The 18,129-nt window shown below is 42.4% G+C and overlaps 7 non-coding genes and 1 pseudogene across 7 annotated transcripts; 7 read left to right on the top strand and 1 right to left on the bottom strand.

The window, feature by feature from the left end:
* LOC145362415 (Ig heavy chain Mem5-like) overlaps positions 1-14,925 on the top strand; it is a 31,905-nt pseudogene extending 16,980 nt beyond the window's left edge.
* Positions 10,157-10,227, top strand: trnag-ccc (transfer RNA glycine (anticodon CCC)). Its single transcript has one exon. It is a non-coding gene; the product is annotated as a tRNA-Gly (tRNA).
* On the top strand, positions 10,637-10,710 carry trnan-guu (transfer RNA asparagine (anticodon GUU)). The gene has a single exon. It is a non-coding gene; the product is annotated as a tRNA-Asn (tRNA).
* Positions 13,129-13,200, top strand: trnae-uuc (transfer RNA glutamic acid (anticodon UUC)). Its single transcript has one exon. It is a non-coding gene; the product is annotated as a tRNA-Glu (tRNA).
* On the top strand, positions 13,621-13,693 carry trnav-cac (transfer RNA valine (anticodon CAC)). Its single transcript has one exon. It is a non-coding gene; the product is annotated as a tRNA-Val (tRNA).
* Positions 14,926-15,337: 412 nt separating the features above from the next.
* Positions 15,338-15,409, top strand: trnae-uuc (transfer RNA glutamic acid (anticodon UUC)). Its single transcript has one exon. It is a non-coding gene; the product is annotated as a tRNA-Glu (tRNA).
* A 389-nt stretch (positions 15,410-15,798) lies between these two features.
* Positions 15,799-15,871, top strand: trnav-cac (transfer RNA valine (anticodon CAC)). Its single transcript has one exon. It is a non-coding gene; the product is annotated as a tRNA-Val (tRNA).
* Positions 15,872-17,213: 1,342 nt separating this feature from the next.
* trnat-ugu (transfer RNA threonine (anticodon UGU)) lies at positions 17,214-17,288 on the bottom strand. The gene has a single exon. It is a non-coding gene; the product is annotated as a tRNA-Thr (tRNA).
* Positions 17,289-18,129: the final 841 nt, after the last annotated feature.

The raw sequence follows: 18,129 nt of genomic DNA, 5'->3' as shown, positions 1-18,129 counted from the left end.
GCCTGATTCTGCGCTGTAAACATTCAGAATCTTTCCACTTCGCCCCCCCTGAGTTATTTGAGAAAACAATTGTGTTCACCTCTCCTCCAAGCTGCAAATCAAAAATGGGAAGAGTTAAAATCAGAAGCGAAGCACATTTTCCTGATATCTAACCAGTGGCTTCATTGTCTCCAGAATTCTCCAGTTTATTGACATTTATTGTATATTTTCTGCAGATCCAAATCCGCGGGAACCGGTCGTCTCTGTCCTCCTGCCCTCGGCAGAAGACGTCTCCGCTCAGAGTTTCGTCTCCCTCAGCTGCTTAGTGAGAGGTTTCTCCCCCCGAGAGATCTTCGTCAAGTGGACCATCAACGACAAGCCGGTGAATCCCGGCAACTACAGGAACACCGAGGTGGTGGCGGAGAACGGCGATAGCTCCTTCTTCATGTACAGCCTGTTATCCATTGCAGCAGAGGAATGGTCCAGCGGCGCTTCTTACTCCTGTGTGGTGGGACATGAAGCCATCCCCTTGAAGATCATCAACAGAACAGTTGACAAATCCAGCGGTAAACCCAGTTTTGTGAACATTTCCCTTGCACTGATGGACACGGTTAATTCATGTCAATGAGAGTCACTCACTTCCATTAAAAACTACAATAAAAAGAATAAAAACATTTTCCTCTAACGATCAATGAAATACCCAATTGTTTAATTGGTTGTTTTTCAGTTTTACTTCCATATCTTTGATTTGAGTCAGATATTTTCATGTCTCGGACCCAACATTGTTGAACCAGTGCTCCCTGCGGAGATAGACAGTGGGTCAGGGATAGAATAGAACACATTCATTACAGGATTCTGCAAAATATCTTCACTGACTTTCCTCCCGCTGAGGGGGAAACAATCCGACATTTTTAACATGTCTGACACACAAACACAACATTTAGATCTCTGTGTCCCTGCTTCTCTCATTGACCACCTCTTTAAGCTGCTGCACCACACCCACTGGGAACTGAAGTGAGGGTCACACAAAAAACATGGAGAAATCTTCCCCCCATCGGATTGAGGGAGAGTGAAATTGTTGACATCCTGGATTCCCACTAACCCGGCAGAGAGAGGGGAGGAGCAGGAGCTAATCCATGTCCCAAAACTTCCTCAATGAAAAGAGGAGGAATGTCATTATTTAATCCACTCACCTCCACCTCCTCAGTGGTTCGAACCATCAGGGACATTGTACCACCGGGTAGAGAGAGGGAAACTCTGGGCTCACTCTCCTCCCTCTCCCGTGTTTGGAAGGGAACAGTTCTCTATTATAAGGACCCAGTTGCCAACAGTACAAATTAGTTTCCGGTTTACTTGCTACAGATTTTGAAGTATCATTATCTTATTCATTGAAATATATATATACTAATGCAACATAATTTTAAAATGTCTCAACACTCTTGTTCCTGTTAACCATGTGCTGGCATTGATTTCCCAGAATACAAATTTAAACAAGTCATAGATTCCTCCCCGGGTTTTAACTGTTCTCTCCCTGAGGTCTCTGAGATACATCAATGGATTATTTCATTCTCTCTCCTGATATCACCGTGCCCCTCACATAAAATACATTTCTACAGCAAAACATTGAAAATATGTTCCATTGTCCGGGTTGTCTGGATCATATTCAGTTCACTATTGTCGGTGAAACTTGGAGCAACGGTTAAAAAAAATACACACACTGATAATACTGCACACAACTGTCACAATTATACATACATACATAGGCGTACACACCCACACTCACACACTCACGCACTCACATACTCACACACACATACACACATACACACACTCACACACACACACATACACACACTCACACAGTACACACACTACACACACTCACACACTACACACACTACACACTCACACACACACACACTCATACACACATACATACACACACTACACACTCACACACACATACACACACTCACACACACACACACTCACACATACAGACACACTACACACTCACACACATACACACACTCACACACACACACACACACGCACACACAGACACGTGGACACAATTGCACAAATACACATACTCATACATATGCACACGAATACAGAATGTTAATATACACACACAAACGCATACACGTACTCCCACACACAGAAATATAGACAGGTACATTCAAATACAGACACAGAATCTCACAAATACACAATACACACAAATGCATCCACAACAAAAACACAGATACATTCATAAATAAAAATGCACATTCACGGATCAGAAAAATACACAATATACGCACAAACAAACTCAAACAAGCACGCTCCCACAAATACACTAATGGACCACACGTATACAAACAAAAATACATGCATGCACAAATACTCTCTCTCCCTTCCTCTTTCGCTCTCTCTGTCCCACACGCACCATGCACACACACACAAACACACACACACACATATACACGCACACATGGATGCACAAGGGGGCATGCACCCACACCCGCACACACAGACACGTACTTGTATAAAAAGGCACAAAACAAAACATGCACACAAATTATCAAATATATACAAACGCACGCAGAAACACATGCAAACACACAAATACGCATTACCTAAACATACGTGACTAGGTACACAGACCCAAACGCAAACACATACATGCATACACACAATACGGACAGATCACACGCATGCAGGTCCAAAACATACACAAACAGATACACACACTCAAACAAATGCATATTCTCACACGTTCTCGCTGAAATGAATACTGATATAGAGACCCATAATGTTATACACATTATCACTTATACAGGGAAATACATGTAACAATATTAACACACTGCATATAGATAAACAGAGAGCAAAATATTTTCACACAAACATGTGGATGCAAACATTCACATGCTCATACAAAACAGAACACCACGGGACACAGTACTACACATGGAAACACAGGTATATGCTGACACATTGTTATAAATAACTATCAACGCGGATTTACATGCACTAACATGTTAACAGATACACACACAAACAGACAAACACAGAAAGGGAAGGAAACATTACTCGAGTAACAGAAATTCACACATTGAAATAGGCAGAAACACGGGCACACGTTAAGAGTGGCATTAATAAATATACAGAGACTACACACAATAATAGTCATATATCCACAGTGTCTGAAGAATACATTATACAAATTATCCACAATGTCTGAAGAATAAATTGTACACACAGACACACAACTACACAAATCAACAAACACAGGCAAATGAATCCCTCATACACACAGATTAACTCAGGACCAAAGATTAATGCAGCTCAGGAAGTGTTCACACACACACACACACACACACACACACACACACACACACACACACACACACACACACACACACACTCACACACACAATCTTAAATATAAACGGCAGGTAAATGGTGAAAGTAAAATTGAAGTGTGAATTTGAATGGACATACACACCGATAACTATCCCAATTCTCAAAACACCGCCAAACACGTTGAGAAACTGAATTAAGCTCATGATTTACTAAACATCTCCACCGTAAAGAAGCAAAGATTAGAAATTGCATCCCAGACCTTAAACAGCAGCATTCACAGTTTACAGACCAGTCACCATCTGTGGAAACAATCATTGACAGGGGAATGTTCCTCCAGATCAGTCAGAACATTCTTCAATAAGAGTTCGTGGCAAATAGTTCAAAATGAACTGATTCTCAAGAAAACACCTTCAGTGCTTTCTGACATGGACTCTCCAAGGAATACCAATAAGGAGCAGGTGTGAAAATAGTTATGGAGATCTGTTACTGAGTGTCCTGAATTTAACAGGAGATATACATTGAAAATTAGAGATGAGAATGAATGAACAGTTTATGAAGGAGAACAGGGAAAAGAAAACAATAAGATTCCCTGGATAAATAAAGTAATCTAATTCCATTTCCTGGTCTCTGTCCCCTAGACCCCACCGACCGCATCTGGATTGAAGACAGTGAGGATGATAACAGCAACATCTGGACAACCGCTTCCACATTCATCGTCCTGTTCTTCCTGAGCATTTTCTACAGCACTGCCGTCACTCTGATGAAGGTGAGATGATTCAATTCACTCACATTTCAAACTGGCAGAATGGATTTGAAACATCTCTCAATGTTTCACTGGTTAAAAACATTAATGTCCCGCATCAGAAACATCTGCTTCAATATTGTCTCTTTATTTTACAGATCAAATGATGGGTTGAATTTTGGACGCTGCAGATTTCCCTCAGCTGATTATAAAGATCTGCGTATGGCTTCAATACAATATCTGCTCTCGGTGAATCTATCAGTAAATATCTCTCAGTTTATCATTCTGGATCTGTAACTGAGGCAACATTAGACATTATTTCAGTTTTCAGTGTGAAAAGTACGAGTTTTTTTTGTTATAATGTTATTGTGGTTAATAGTTTCTCCCCTAGTTTAAATTTCATGTATAAATAATTTCTCATTCCTTATTCACGTTTGTTAATTCCTCTTTCTATTAAGGATCTGTTTTCTCTTTCTGGTGTATGTAACAGATGTACAAATATTGACGGATTCTCTGTACATGTCTCCTGTTCTCAATGTGAACCTCGATCGCTATGTTCACTTTCGTAACTTAAAAAAAAACAATTTTGCTGTAAAATATTCTCTGAATTTTTAAATAAATTTTGAATAAAAATTTAACCATCCCTGTCTTGGCTTAATTCCGTTCTCCTAAACCCATCAACTCCACTCCATTTCCTTATGATACGGTTCCCCCCCACCACTTTCCCAGACAGGCATGTCCCCCCCAGTCATGGGTGGGATGTGGTTGAAATCAGGACCCTTTAGAGACAGAGTCACTGTGCCACCCAGTGACCCACCCGTGTAAAGACACCTTCATCTCTGCCTTTTTCTGATCAAATCCAGAGACAGAATGAGAGAAGAATGAGGAGAACCTCGGTGAATTCACTCATAAACTGGTCTGTCATGGAGTTTAGAAGGATGAGGGGGGATGTTATAGAGACGTATAAGATAATGAAAGGGATGGATAGGGTAGAGGGAGAGAGATTCTCCCCGCTTAGAAAGGATAGCAGGGCTAGAGAGCACAGCCTCAAGATAAAGGGGGGGGGGGGGGGGGTGGGGGGGAGAGGTGCACTTTAGATCAGAGTTGAGGAGGAACTTCTTCACTCAAAGGGGTGGTGAATCTCTGGAATTCTCTGCCCATTGAAGTGGTGGAGGCTACCTCGTTGAATATATTTAAGACACGGATAGATTTTGACAGACAACGGAATTAAGGGTTATGGGGAGAAAGCGGGAAAGTGGAACTGATCCACTTGAGATCAGCCATGATCTTATTGAATGGCGGGGCAGGCTCGAAGGGCTAGATGGCCTACTCCTGCTCCTATTTCTTATGTTCCTTTCCTATGTCCTTATGGAGGACCAGCAGCATTTAAACTGCCCTTAACCTTGTCTGATTCCCCTTAGTCCGCCAGAAATGAGACATGAATTTGCTCCGAATCTTCACTCCAGGGCATGAAGAAAGATTGTGTTTCATGTGTTCAAGCAGGCACTAACTGACCGAACGTAAGGCAGAATGTAAAATCAGTGGACTGGATGCAGGAGAAAAACACGAGAATAGTTCCAGAGATCAGAAACTTCAGTGGCGAATATATTTTGGAGAGTTTGGGACTAATTTTCTTGACAGAAAGTTGCTGATGTGACTTTAATGAGGCATTCAAAATCCTGAGGGATTTTGACAGAGTAGATAGAGAGAAACTTTCAATGGCAGAAGGATTTTGACACAGAGGGCACGGGTTGAAGTAAATTGGTGAAGGAAACGTGGAGACATCACGAAAAAACATTTTCAGACAGTGAGTGACCCAGACCTGGAATGTGCTGTTTGAGAGTGTGGTGCAGGCAGAGCCAATTAATGGGTTCAAAATGGGATTGGATAATTGTCTGAAAATGAACTAAATGCGAGACTGTGGGGTACAGAGTGTTATTGGATGAACTGGACCTTTAGAGGGCCAACACACACATGACGCTTCAAAGCGGCCTTCTTCTCTGCTGTAAGTACTCTATCAATGTTGAAAGGGTGACAGTGGCATCGTGGTAATATCTCTGCGAGAGTAATTCCGAGGTAGGCAAATTTCTCAAGATATATATTGATCCTGATAAATGCGAGGTGATGCGTTTTGGAAGGAATAATGTAGAGAAAGTTGCATGATAAAGGGTAGACCAGTTAAGAGTATAGAAATGCAGAGGGACCCGGGAGTGCAAGTGCTCAAGTCTCTGAAGGTGGCAACACAGGTGGAGAAGGTTGCCAAGAAAGCTTACAGAATGCTAGCTTTTATAGGAAGGGGTATATAGTATAAGAGCTGGCGTCTAATGCTGCAGTTGTACAGAACGTTGGTTAGACTGCATTTGGAGAACTGCGTCCAGTTCTGGTCACCTTACTACCGGAAGGACGTGGAGACGCTGCTGCTGTGACAATGCACCCTCTTGTTTAAACACTCTGCAATGCTGAGACTGGGGAGAGGAGTGAACAACAGGGAGCAGCATTGCAGCTTCTCTCCACCCATTGAAACTGGGATTGTTGCTCCATCTGCTGCACCATCCCCACCACATCCACTGGGGGGCAATCTGGACAATGGGCTGCAGGCAGACCTCACTGCGCCTGCGCCACAATCACTCACGGCCAGCGGCCATCTTGCGTTGTCAGGGGAGACGGCCGGCGTCCACCTTGCGTTGCCAGGGGAGACGGCCGGCGTCCATCTTGCGTTGCCAGGGGAGACGGCGTCCCACGCGCTGCACTCTGGGGGAATTCCCCTCCCGCACATGCGCCCAGGCAGTTACATTTTAATCTTTTAATATGTTGAATCTTGATGATTATTATTCACATCCTCACCCGTCAGACTTTCGGTTCCTTCTCCATTCGGGAAAATCGTTTCTATTTTTTATTCCGTCTGTTTTTCAATCACTGTCGCGCGGTGCGCTCTGGGAAAATACTACAGCACATGCGCGGTTCCGCCACCTGCCTCTTTATAAAAATATGTATTTTATTTAATTTTAATTCCTTTCCGGGTGGGAATTTCTCTCACTTTCTACATTTCTGAACCGTCGCTTTTTCCTCGACGGGGGAGGGGCTGATGGTGACGTCACTGCAATATGGCGGCTGTCCCCGCCTCTCTACAGGACCCGGATGTTCCGCCAACGAGCAGCGGCCGGGCCGGAGTGGGCAAAGGTGACACTGGGCGGGGCAGCGCCCGGGCGTGTTACAGCGACCCCCGGTGGTCAGGAAGGGAAATAGCAGCAGGACAGTCTCTGCCCAAAGGCTTCCCCAGTTCAGCTGCTCAGAGACACTGGGAACCTCTTCAACTGGAAACTTCAGCTTCTCACATTCACCCCCTGTGTTCAGTCATTGTTTCATAGACAACCCCTGTTGTGAAATCAGAAATAACTTGTTCACATTAAAAGGGGATGGGAATCTGAACCATTCTGCTCAAAAAGCTCTGCTCGCCTTGAAATTTCAATTGAAACGTTCAAGATGAGAATTTATAGATACAAGTCATGTTGTATGTGGAACGCTCATGATGCCACAATAAGATCAGTATAGACATCTCACAGGGTTGTGTGACTGGAGATGTCAGAGATGGAGTGGTTAAACATAGAGCTACGGAGTCTGAAGCTCAGTTTTCGGTAAAGAAGAACGGCAGTACAAAGAACAAAGAAAATTACAGCCTAGGATCATGCCATTCGGCCCTTCAAACCTTCACTGACCATGCTGCCCCACTTAACTAAAACCCCCTATCCTTCCGGGACCATATCCCTCTATTCCCATCCTATTCATGTACTTGTCAACTGACTTAAAAGTCACAACTGCATCCTCTTCTACTATGTCTCCCCGGCAGCGAGTTCCAGGAACCCACTACTCTCTGTGCAAACAATCTGCCATATTCATCTCCTTTAAACCTTGCCCCTCGCACCTTAAAGCATGCCTTCATCGGCCCGGCCATTTTGTTCCTGAACATTATCTGAATCTCGATGTTACACCCATAGTACCTTCGCTCTGACCTCGGCCTCAAATGCTTTGTGTGAAATAAGAAATGATAAATTGTTTGATGCAATGCCAGGAATGAAACGTTCCTATTTTGACACCTGCACATATCAGCAAGTCATCCAGTCTACAGGACAATTCAATAGGTTTAGGCGCTGACTAACATAGTTCATCAACATCTGAAACATGCTAGGGTGAGGGAAGTCTGTATGATTTCAGTTTGGTGCTGAATATTATCACAAACTCGATGTTACAGTCATATTATCTTTGCACTGACCTCAGCTTGAAATGCTTTCTCCAAAATCAGAAATGCGGAATTTTATGAAAAAAATGATAAAATTCTGTAAATTTTCTAAGACATGTTGAATTTTGTCCAAAATGCATTTGAGTTTAGCATTTATTTAATATCCTAATCTTATTAAACGATTTTTTTTTTCGAAAAAAATAACTTAAAATAGTCGGTTGCTCTTCTTTAGCAATCTCCAAAAATTACTTTCTCCAGAGAAGCTGAAAATATGCTTGCCAGCATTTGTCTGAATAAGTATAAAGCTATTGAATAACTTTTTCATCGAAAGTAACAAGGAATTAGTAAACACCTTTTAAAGGTTTGTACTGAGCCAACCACGAGTCGAACCGGGAATCTTCCGATCCGTAGTCAGACGCGTTATCCATTGCGCCACTGGCCCACCTGTGATCATTAGGATAGTTGTTACATATTAGCTCGATGTTTCGAAAGTTTCAGGCACAAGAACTGTCAGAAAGTTTGCTTTTACTTGTGAGGAAAAGGTCCATTATTGAGATTGTCTTTATTCATTTACTACCAATCCTAATTGCCCTTGAATTGAGTAACAGCAGTTGAACAGGCTGTCAATTTTTTCTTTCGATTAGGATTTGGTGATAAACTTAAACGAAACGCCCTTCAGCCAATCCATCATCTGTATTTGCAAATTAAAACAAGGCTCATGCAGAGATTTGAACTCGGATCGCTGGATTTAGAGTCTAGAGTGCTCACCATTACACCACAGAACCCAACATGTGGTGAAATTTGAAAATCGTGGATCAATACTTGTGCCAATTTGAACAGCAGGGATAAATACCAGTCCCGTTGTACAATTATTCATATTTATATTTCCCTTGCTGGTTCCTCCTGTAAAAGCGAGTAGGCTCCCTTCCACTGCATTAAATTTCACTGTAACTGACCACATTCAAACGCCAATGTTTGCATCGAATTGATATAAACCTTTCTGCAGTAAATCCACTGAAGAACATCAGCTTATCACAGCTCTGCTTTCATCACACTGGAAGCCAATGTGGAAAATATAAACAATTTCACGTCTTAACAGACAGGAAGGAGTGTGTGAGTGCGGACAATCGGCGCTGTGCACATTCCTGTAACCAGTATCTGGGAGAATCAGGTAGACGGGATGCTGGTAGTCTCGTCGTTAGGATTCATTGCTTTCAGATGTCACAGACTGGCCTCGATATATGAAGATTTAATGCATGTTTTTAACGTAAGAGTAAAAAGCTTTGGGGTTTTCCTTTATCCAACTTGGCAAGGACTTCTCATGCCTCCTCCTAGCTCGCCTAAGCCCTATTTTTTTAACTCATTCCGAGCTAACTTGTAACCCTATATAGGCGCCATCAAGTGTTGAAAGTGGAAGTTTGGCCTGGTGTCGCACTGGGTACCAGCTTTGAAGAAATGTAGCAACTTAAAGCTTTTGCAGAATGGCATGAGGCGTATTGTAGTGATATGAGTTGAGTGGAAGAGACAGTGTGCAAATGATTTGAATACGTTTTAAGCGTGTTTAGACTGATGTGGTGAAAGCAGAGGCATATTTGGGAGAATGAGACGGTGTGAGAGGGGGATTGTTGTAGAGTGCTTGTGTTTTGGAGGAAGGTTGAAAGTTTGAGATGCGGTTGTGAATGAAAGGAAGGTGTTGAACAGCATGAGAGGCTTGTGCGATATTGCGTGTGAGATTTGAGTGAGAGTTTTTGTGGGCATTTGGGGAACGAAAGGACAAAGTAAGGAAATTACAATGCTGCTGAGTGTGAAGGAAGAGAGAGCATGTGGGGGTTGCATTAGCAAGAGCAGCATTGGTGGTTCAGTGGTAGAATTCTCGCTTCCCACGCGGGAGGCCCGGGTTCGATTCCGGGCCAATGCAAAGCTTCTTCTTTCTCCATTTACTCTGTATATTGAAGTGAATCTCCTGTCAAAATTGGGGGAAAACCAGGGAAATATTAAGTCTTGGAACTAAATCCTGAGGGAAATGGTTCACAATATTCGGAAGGAGGTGCAGTTGTGAATGGTGTTATTGATGATTGAGTGGAATATATTGGATCTTTGGGCTACTGGTCGTTAGTTCCCTTCCTGCCTGTGATGAGAGACATGGATTCATTTTACCTGCCCGTTCATAGGAGAAACACACTCCAGCAGTGCTGCAGGATCAACGGAACTAAAGAGACTTGCATCGAATTGTAAACAGTGCGGTCATGCTGCAGTTCTGGAACAGGTTTTCAGAAATAGAATTGCGGCCAGTGACACACTAGTTTAGAATATATTTAATTACTGCTGTCTATGTGGCGCAATTGGTCAGCGTGTTCGGCTGTTAATCGAAAGGTTGGTGGTTCAAGACCACTCAGGGACGGATTTTTGCTATTTTTCTCACTATCAGCATTCACGGGCAAACAGTTGCCTGCTTGAACTCATTGAAAAGTCTGGAACTACGAGAGAGAATTCGGCAGTGTACAAGCTGAGACATTGTATATGCCTCTGATTCTGTGTGTGCCCTTGTATCTTTCGAGTTACGAGGATCTCTATATGTCTGCGCCTGAATCTAGTGTGCCCCTACATCTATATGTGTCCCTGAATCTGTGTATGCCCCCCTGTATCTCTGTAGGCTCCAATACCTGCGTGTGCGTGTGTGTGTGTGTGTGTGTGTGTGTGTGTGTGTGTGTGTGTGTGTGTGTGTGTGTGTGTGTGTGTGTGTGTGTGTGTGTGTGTGTCCCTGTAAATGTCTGATTCTTTGTGCCTTTTTTGAGACTAAACCGTGAAAATGTCTGACAAACGAATTGCAGAGGGCAGCAATGTTTACCCACTAAGATTCTGAATTTGATTAACGTCTGATAACTGCATCGAATGTACAGTTTGAAGTTTCAAATAATCCCAACTTCAATCTCCAGACATTATCTCCCAATGGGAAATGAAGAACACGATTTATCTGCGGTGCCTGGTTATAAAAAGGGCGAATACGCCAGCCGAGATCCTTCTACAAACTCCGATCTCGGACAATATCGTTCAATATTCATATTTCAGTAACCGGTTCTCAGACTCACAAGTATCAGCGCCTGCAGTCGCTGTTGTCCGCCAGCAGATGGTGGTGTTGTATCACTTTAATCCCAAGGTCAGTGCAGCAGGTTTGAGAAGATATTTGAGGAAAATTTATTTCCCTGTTTCCATGGAAAGGGAACAATCAGTAAAGCAATGGCATTAATATCTGTCAGTAACATTCACAGGAAAATCTGGCCGAAGGATAGTGAATTTAATACTTGCATTCATATTTACCTTCCGGTTACTGAACATGTCAATTACCAACTAATTATTGAATAACCTTACCTTTTAGTGATTTAAAGATTTGTCCATTTTATCATCCAGACATTATCAAATAATATTTCATTATAATTGGACACAAGTCTCTTTTTCGCTGGATTTTCCATTCCTCGGCTCTCATTTTTTTCCTTAGTCCGTTCAGGAATCCAGCCGAACCCTGCTTCTATAATATGTTCTGTGTATATGTAAATATAGTTCCTTGTTATAATTTTTAACTTCAGCACAATTCGAGCCCTAACTCACTCTGATCTATAACACAATTTCATCCACACAATTATATTGCACTTTTTAGTTCATATCCATCTATTCTTCTCACTCGCTCTTGGTTCGATTCCATCTATTAGACACATTTTATAGAAAAACAATTAGTGAGAAAGTGTCTTCTTTTTCAGTGATACACCGGTGTGTTCAGTAGTGCATGACATCGAGCCTAGCACAATAATATCTGAGATGGAACCTAATGTAACGTAAGTGAACTCTTGACTAAGTAATAATAGTTCAGAGACGATGATTTGTAGCATTTATCATGGCATGTCTACATGTATTAATAAATGAAGCGGCATGTAATGTAGTGTACACAGTTGCAAAGTCTATTGCAATAATGATTCAAATGAGTCAAACGCAGTATATAAAGAGACATGGCATAGTGCATTACTGTACAAGACTGCACCAAATGTGTGATTGTAGTGAACACTGCCATGAACAGTCATAAATGAGACAAGGTTAATTGTAGCCCTTATAAAAGCAAAGCCCAGTGCATGAATAATGAAATTAAGCTTCAGATTGCGTGATCATTGGTCACAAATTGCTGCTGTCTCAGTCTCTATGGCGCAATTGGTTAGCGTGTTCGGCTATTAACCGAAAGGTTGGTGGTTCGAGACTACGCAGGGACGGAATTTTACTATTTCCTCACCATCAGCATTCACGGGTAAACAGTTGCCTGTTGGCAATGGGTCCGTGGGTGCCAATAAAAAATAGCTGTGAATTGTTCCCGGCTGTGCTGTTATCTGGTATTACCAACATTATTTAATGACGATTGACTTCAAACATATTACATATAACATTATATATACATACATATATATCAGTACACCATTACATATATATATCATATATATTTATATATATGCTTCCATTATACCTTTAAACATAAAAAAATACAATTGAAACATGAACTTGTGGCTAAGCATTTGTTCCAATTCCATATTCCTGCTTCCATTCATTCCTGGAATGATCATAAATCTGTCGAACCCAAACTGAAATGTGTTCAATGATGGAACATCAGAAACCTCTGGAGTAGAGAATTCGGAAGATTCACGAGCCTTTGAGTGAAGCAATTTCTCCTCATCTCAGCCCTGAATCATCAGCACCTTATCCTGGGATTGTGTCCCCGTGTAGAAATAAAACAAAAGGCAGGTGGCGCATGGATAAATTAATATTTTACTATTAGCCAGCTTCCCTGGTGGTCTAGTGGTTAGGATTCGGCGCTTTCACCGTCACGGCCCGGGTTCGATTCCCGGTCAGGGAATGTAGATTTATTGCTGTACAACAATCCTGCGTTACTTCCCGATCTGCACCAGTTCTGTCGGAATCAGTATCAGGGAGATTTCCTCTTTAGTATCTGAATTGGAAATGTCACATTTAAAGAACAAAGATAAAAGGGAGCGACAGGTTACAAAGCGCTGATGATACAAATGCTGAGAGTATTCGAAGAAAGATGAAAATGATGCATTAATGAATGGGTAGCAATCATTGCTCCCTTAGATATTTGCGAGACGAACGCTTTTAAATTTTGCTGTTCGGGATAAGTTGTACAATCAGATTGAAAGTAACGGTTATCTTCCTGAATTCAGTGACATGGGCTCTCAGTCTGACTATCGGAACCTGCAGCAACACAGCGCAGTTGAACATTGCAGACAGGCTGATTTGCTCCATTAGCTTTCCAGTTGTTTCTGTAGTGTAGTGGTTATCACGTTCGCCTCACACGCGAAAGGTCCCCGGCCCGAAACCGGGCAGGAACAATCATTAAGCTTGCTTATGTCGGGGAAGGGAAACTATTTGGTTTCAGTTTGTTGCTACACATTATCCGAACCTCGATGTTAAAGACATGTTATCATTTCTCTGATTTCATCCTCAAATACTTCCTGTGAAATAAGGTGCACTGACGGGGAAGTTCGATTTTGACACCGAGCATTTATTCGCATCTCGTTCAGTCTCCAACAGAATTTAATGGGTTTATAGGTGCAGACGAATATGGTTAATCACCATCAGAAATTTCTGATAGTAGTGTCTGCTCAAACAGTCAGATACAAGTAATACTGTAAGTGAACTAGAGGAAAAGGCGCACATTTCACAGAAGAATCACATGACGAAAACGACACTGCACACACTCCTGCATTCAATCTTACAAAAGCAGTAAGGATCAAAATTTAAATCCATTTCGCTCGCGTTGGGATTCGAACCCACATCTCCACGGAGAATGGAGCCTTAGACCGCTTGGCCAAACAACCACATTGACATGTGTCACAATCATATTATTTAATGGAAATGTTACTGAAATTCGTTTAACGAAATGGAGTTGGGAAAGGCCATCGGGAGGATTGAGCCTGATCTTTCTCTGAATTAGGTCAGCCTGAACTGTGTAACAAACAGAAATGATGTATGGGATGGATAGGATAGAGGTGGAGAGACTCTTCCCGCTCAGAAAGGACAGTAGGACTAGGGGGCACAGCCTCAAGATAAAGGTGGGGGGGGGTGGTTTAGAACGGAGCTGAGGAGGAACTTCTTCACTCAAAGGGTGGTGAATCTCTGGAATTCTCTGCCCGTTGAAGTGGTGGAGGCTGCCTCGCTAAATATTTTTAAGACGTGGGTTGATGGGTTTTTGATAAGCGAGGGGATTAAGGGTTATGGGGAGAGGGCGGGAATGTGGAACTGAGCCACGACAGATCAGCCATGATCTTATTGAATGGCGGGGCAGGCTCGAAGGGCTAGATGGCCTACTCCTGCTCCTATTTCTTATGTTCATATGTTCTTCTGTTCAATGAGCTGCACTGAAGGGGCTGCATCATTTAAACTGTCCCTAAGCTCGTCGTTTCTTAATTTCTTGTTGCTCTGTTTTTTGAAGGGAAGTAGTGGGGGCGTGGAGATGGCTTCGCGCGATATTCGTCTCCATCAAGTATACACTGAAGGTTCTGAAGAAGATGTCACAGCTTCTGAACTCTGGGGACTTACTGGGGGTGGGAGAACACTCTGACTGCCGGGTCCCGGAGTAACAAGGTAACACTGAGCTGGTGATGGCGGAACCCGGGTGTTCCAATGGTGCAACGCCATCGTTTTCACCACCATGGGCTCGATGACAGGTGTCAAGTGTGGAAATAAGCAGAGTATGTTTTTATAATGAGAAACCTGCCTATTGTGTGACGGAAGAGAACGAAGAGAAAGGCTAAAATGACGATGATCCGCTGATTGGGAAAGTCACTGTCAGCTTCCCTGTTGGATCAGTGGTTTGGATTCTGCACTGTGGCCACAAGTTTATATCACTTGTGTGTGATATAAACATGGCAATGTGAAGAAGAAACTTGTATTTGGTGAATAAAAAGACAGAAACAGAACAAAAGGCAGGTGGTTCATGGATAAATTAATATTTTATGAAGCATTTATCAGCTTCCCTGGTGGTCTAGTGGTTAGGATTCGGCGTTTTCACCGCCGTGGCCCGGGTTCGATTCCCGGTTAGGGAATGTAGATTTATTGCGGTACAACAATCCTGTGTTACTTCCAGTTCTGGAGGGATCAGGGAGATTTCCTCTTCAGTACCTGAATTGGAAATGTCAGATTTAAAGAACAAAGAAATAAGGGAGCGACAGGGTACAAAATGCGAATGATTATCGGAACAAAGATGAAAATGATGCATTAATGAATGGACAGAAATCATTTCTCCCTTAGATATTTGCCAGACGAACGCTTTTCAATTTTGATGTGAGGGATAAGTTGTACAATCAGATTGAAAGTAACGGTTATCTTCCTGAATTCAGTGACATGGGCTCTCAGTCGAACCATCGGAACCTGTAGCAACACAGCCTAGTTGAACATTGCAGGCAGGCAGATTTGCTCTATGGTGTTTCCAGATGTTTCTGTAGTGTAGCGGTTATCACGTTCGCCTCACACGCGAAAGATCCCCGGTTTGAAACCGGGTAGAAACAATCGTTAAGCTTTCTTATGTTGGGGAAGGGAAAATTGTTTAATTTCAATTTACTGCTCAACATTATCCGAACCTCGGTGTTAGAAAACATGTTATCATTGCTCTGACATCACCTTCAAATACTTCCTGTGAAATAAGGTGCACTGATGGGAAAGTTCGATTTTGACAACGAGCATTTATTCCCATCTGGTTCAGTCTGCAACAGCATTTATTGAGTTTATAGTTGCAGACTAATATGGTTAATCACCATCTGAAATATCTGAGCGTATTGTGTGCTCAAACAGACAGATACAAGTGATACTGGAAGTGTTTGCAATCTCGATGTTGTGCTGGTTGTTATAATTCACACTCAGTTGCTGGTTTGAAAAGAATCATATTGAACTCGGAAACTTAACTCTGTCTTGCTCCACATTAGTTGCAACCCCTGCTGAGAAATTCCCGTCCTTTCTGTTTTTATTCTAACAGGAATCATAGGAGGAGAAACAGACCACTCGGTCCATCGAGATTTCCACCATTCAATGTCATCATGGCTGATCTTGGGATAAAATTTCGTTTCTCCAACAGCTCCCCGTATCCCTGAATTCTCCAAGAGATCAGAAACCTGTTTATCCCGACCTTAAATGTGCTCGATGATGGGGCATACATAACTGTCAGGTACAGAAAATACCAAAGATTCTTGCCCTTTGAGTGAAGTAATTTCTCCTTATCTTAGCCCTAAATGATCAGCCCCTCATCTGTGCCGCAGGGGGTTAGATTCCCGACCAGCAGAGAAAAAGAAAATCTCTCAGCCTCCATCCTATCAAACCGAATCAGAACTGTGTAAGTTTAAATAGATCACCGCTTATTCTTCTAAACTCCAGAGAATTTCATCACAGGACAACTCACTGACCCCAGGGAGCAATCTGGTGAACCTTCTCTTTACCGTTTCTAATGATCTAATGCAAAGCATATCCCTTTTTAAATGTGAAAGTCACATCTGCCCAGAATATTCAACCTGGTTTCCACAAAATCCTGTGTAACAGCAGAAACACCACGTTATTTTTAAACTCCAGTCTGCCGGCAATAAGAACAAAATGTAATTTCCCTTCCAAATATCTGCTGCACCTACATGCTAACTTTATACATTCCTTGTACAAACGCATCTACTCTATTCTTAATATCAACATTTATATTTCTCAGCTCGTCAAATATGTTCTGCTCTTTCGATTTCTTTTCACGAAGAAGAACATCGTTCTGCTTTCCAAATTAGCATCTAATCTGCCCCTCCACTCATAAGAGGACTCCGTTTCGTCTCCCACTCTATTTGCCTTTTTCTAACAGTTTGTATTAGCTAAACTTTGGATAGATGCTCCAGCGAGAATTGAACTCGCGACTCTTGGTTTACAAGACCAGTGCTCTAACCACTGAGCTATGGAGCCAAATGCTGTCAGTACCTCCCGGTACTAGTAAGATTATCAGTGGATTGAGGAGCAGGATGGGGTTTGTGGTGGGGGGTTTTTGATGAATGTGGAAATGTCTGAGGTGGAGAGCAGGAAGTTAAAAGACACACCTTGAAAGTGACATGATTTGACATGTGTGCTGTGTGTGTATCTGACATGTATGTTGTGTATCTGACATGTATGTTCTTCAGAGTTTATCGTTAGTGTTACATCTCTGACTTCTCCAGCTCCGATGCCAGTTCATCCAGCTGGAAGATTTAGATGTTGTTCCCTTCACAGACGCTGTGGGGCGTGTTTTCGTTGAATAAAGTCTTGAACAAAAAATGATTCACTCCGTGACTGGGAATCGAAACCGCGTCACGGCGCCGATCCTGATCACTGGACCCTCAGTGTTGCTGATGTGAGAGATTTGTAATGAATTGACCATCTCTGCACCCATTGCTTTATTTCCAATAATTTTCAACAAAAATAAATCACGATGAGAAATGACGGGAGGTGAAAATGACAGAATTTGAACCTCAGTTAGAAAGTCCCAATCCATCCTCTGGGCAAGGATTGCAGTCTCAATGTTTGCAATTCTGTCGCTTATATCGACAAACAGCCATTCAGCCTGTGTTCCTGTCTGTCTTCTCGATCGGAGTAACTCCGTTTGATAAAGTGTCATCTGGACTCGAAACGTCCGCCCTTTTCACTCCTTACAGGTGCTGTCAGACATTGGGAGATTTTGGAACATTTCCTCTTTTCCCATCCGCAGTAATTTGTTTTTATCACTGAGGACATTTGGTTGAGATTATTTGAAGAGAGATGAAAATGATGCATT

Source organism: Carcharhinus amblyrhynchos, unplaced genomic scaffold (genome assembly GCF_965287045.1).
Source record: "Carcharhinus amblyrhynchos unplaced genomic scaffold, sCarAmb.v2.hapA scaffold_38, whole genome shotgun sequence".
Lineage (NCBI taxonomy): Eukaryota > Metazoa > Chordata > Chondrichthyes > Carcharhiniformes > Carcharhinidae > Carcharhinus > Carcharhinus amblyrhynchos.
This window is presented reverse-complemented; position numbering and strand designations above follow the sequence as displayed.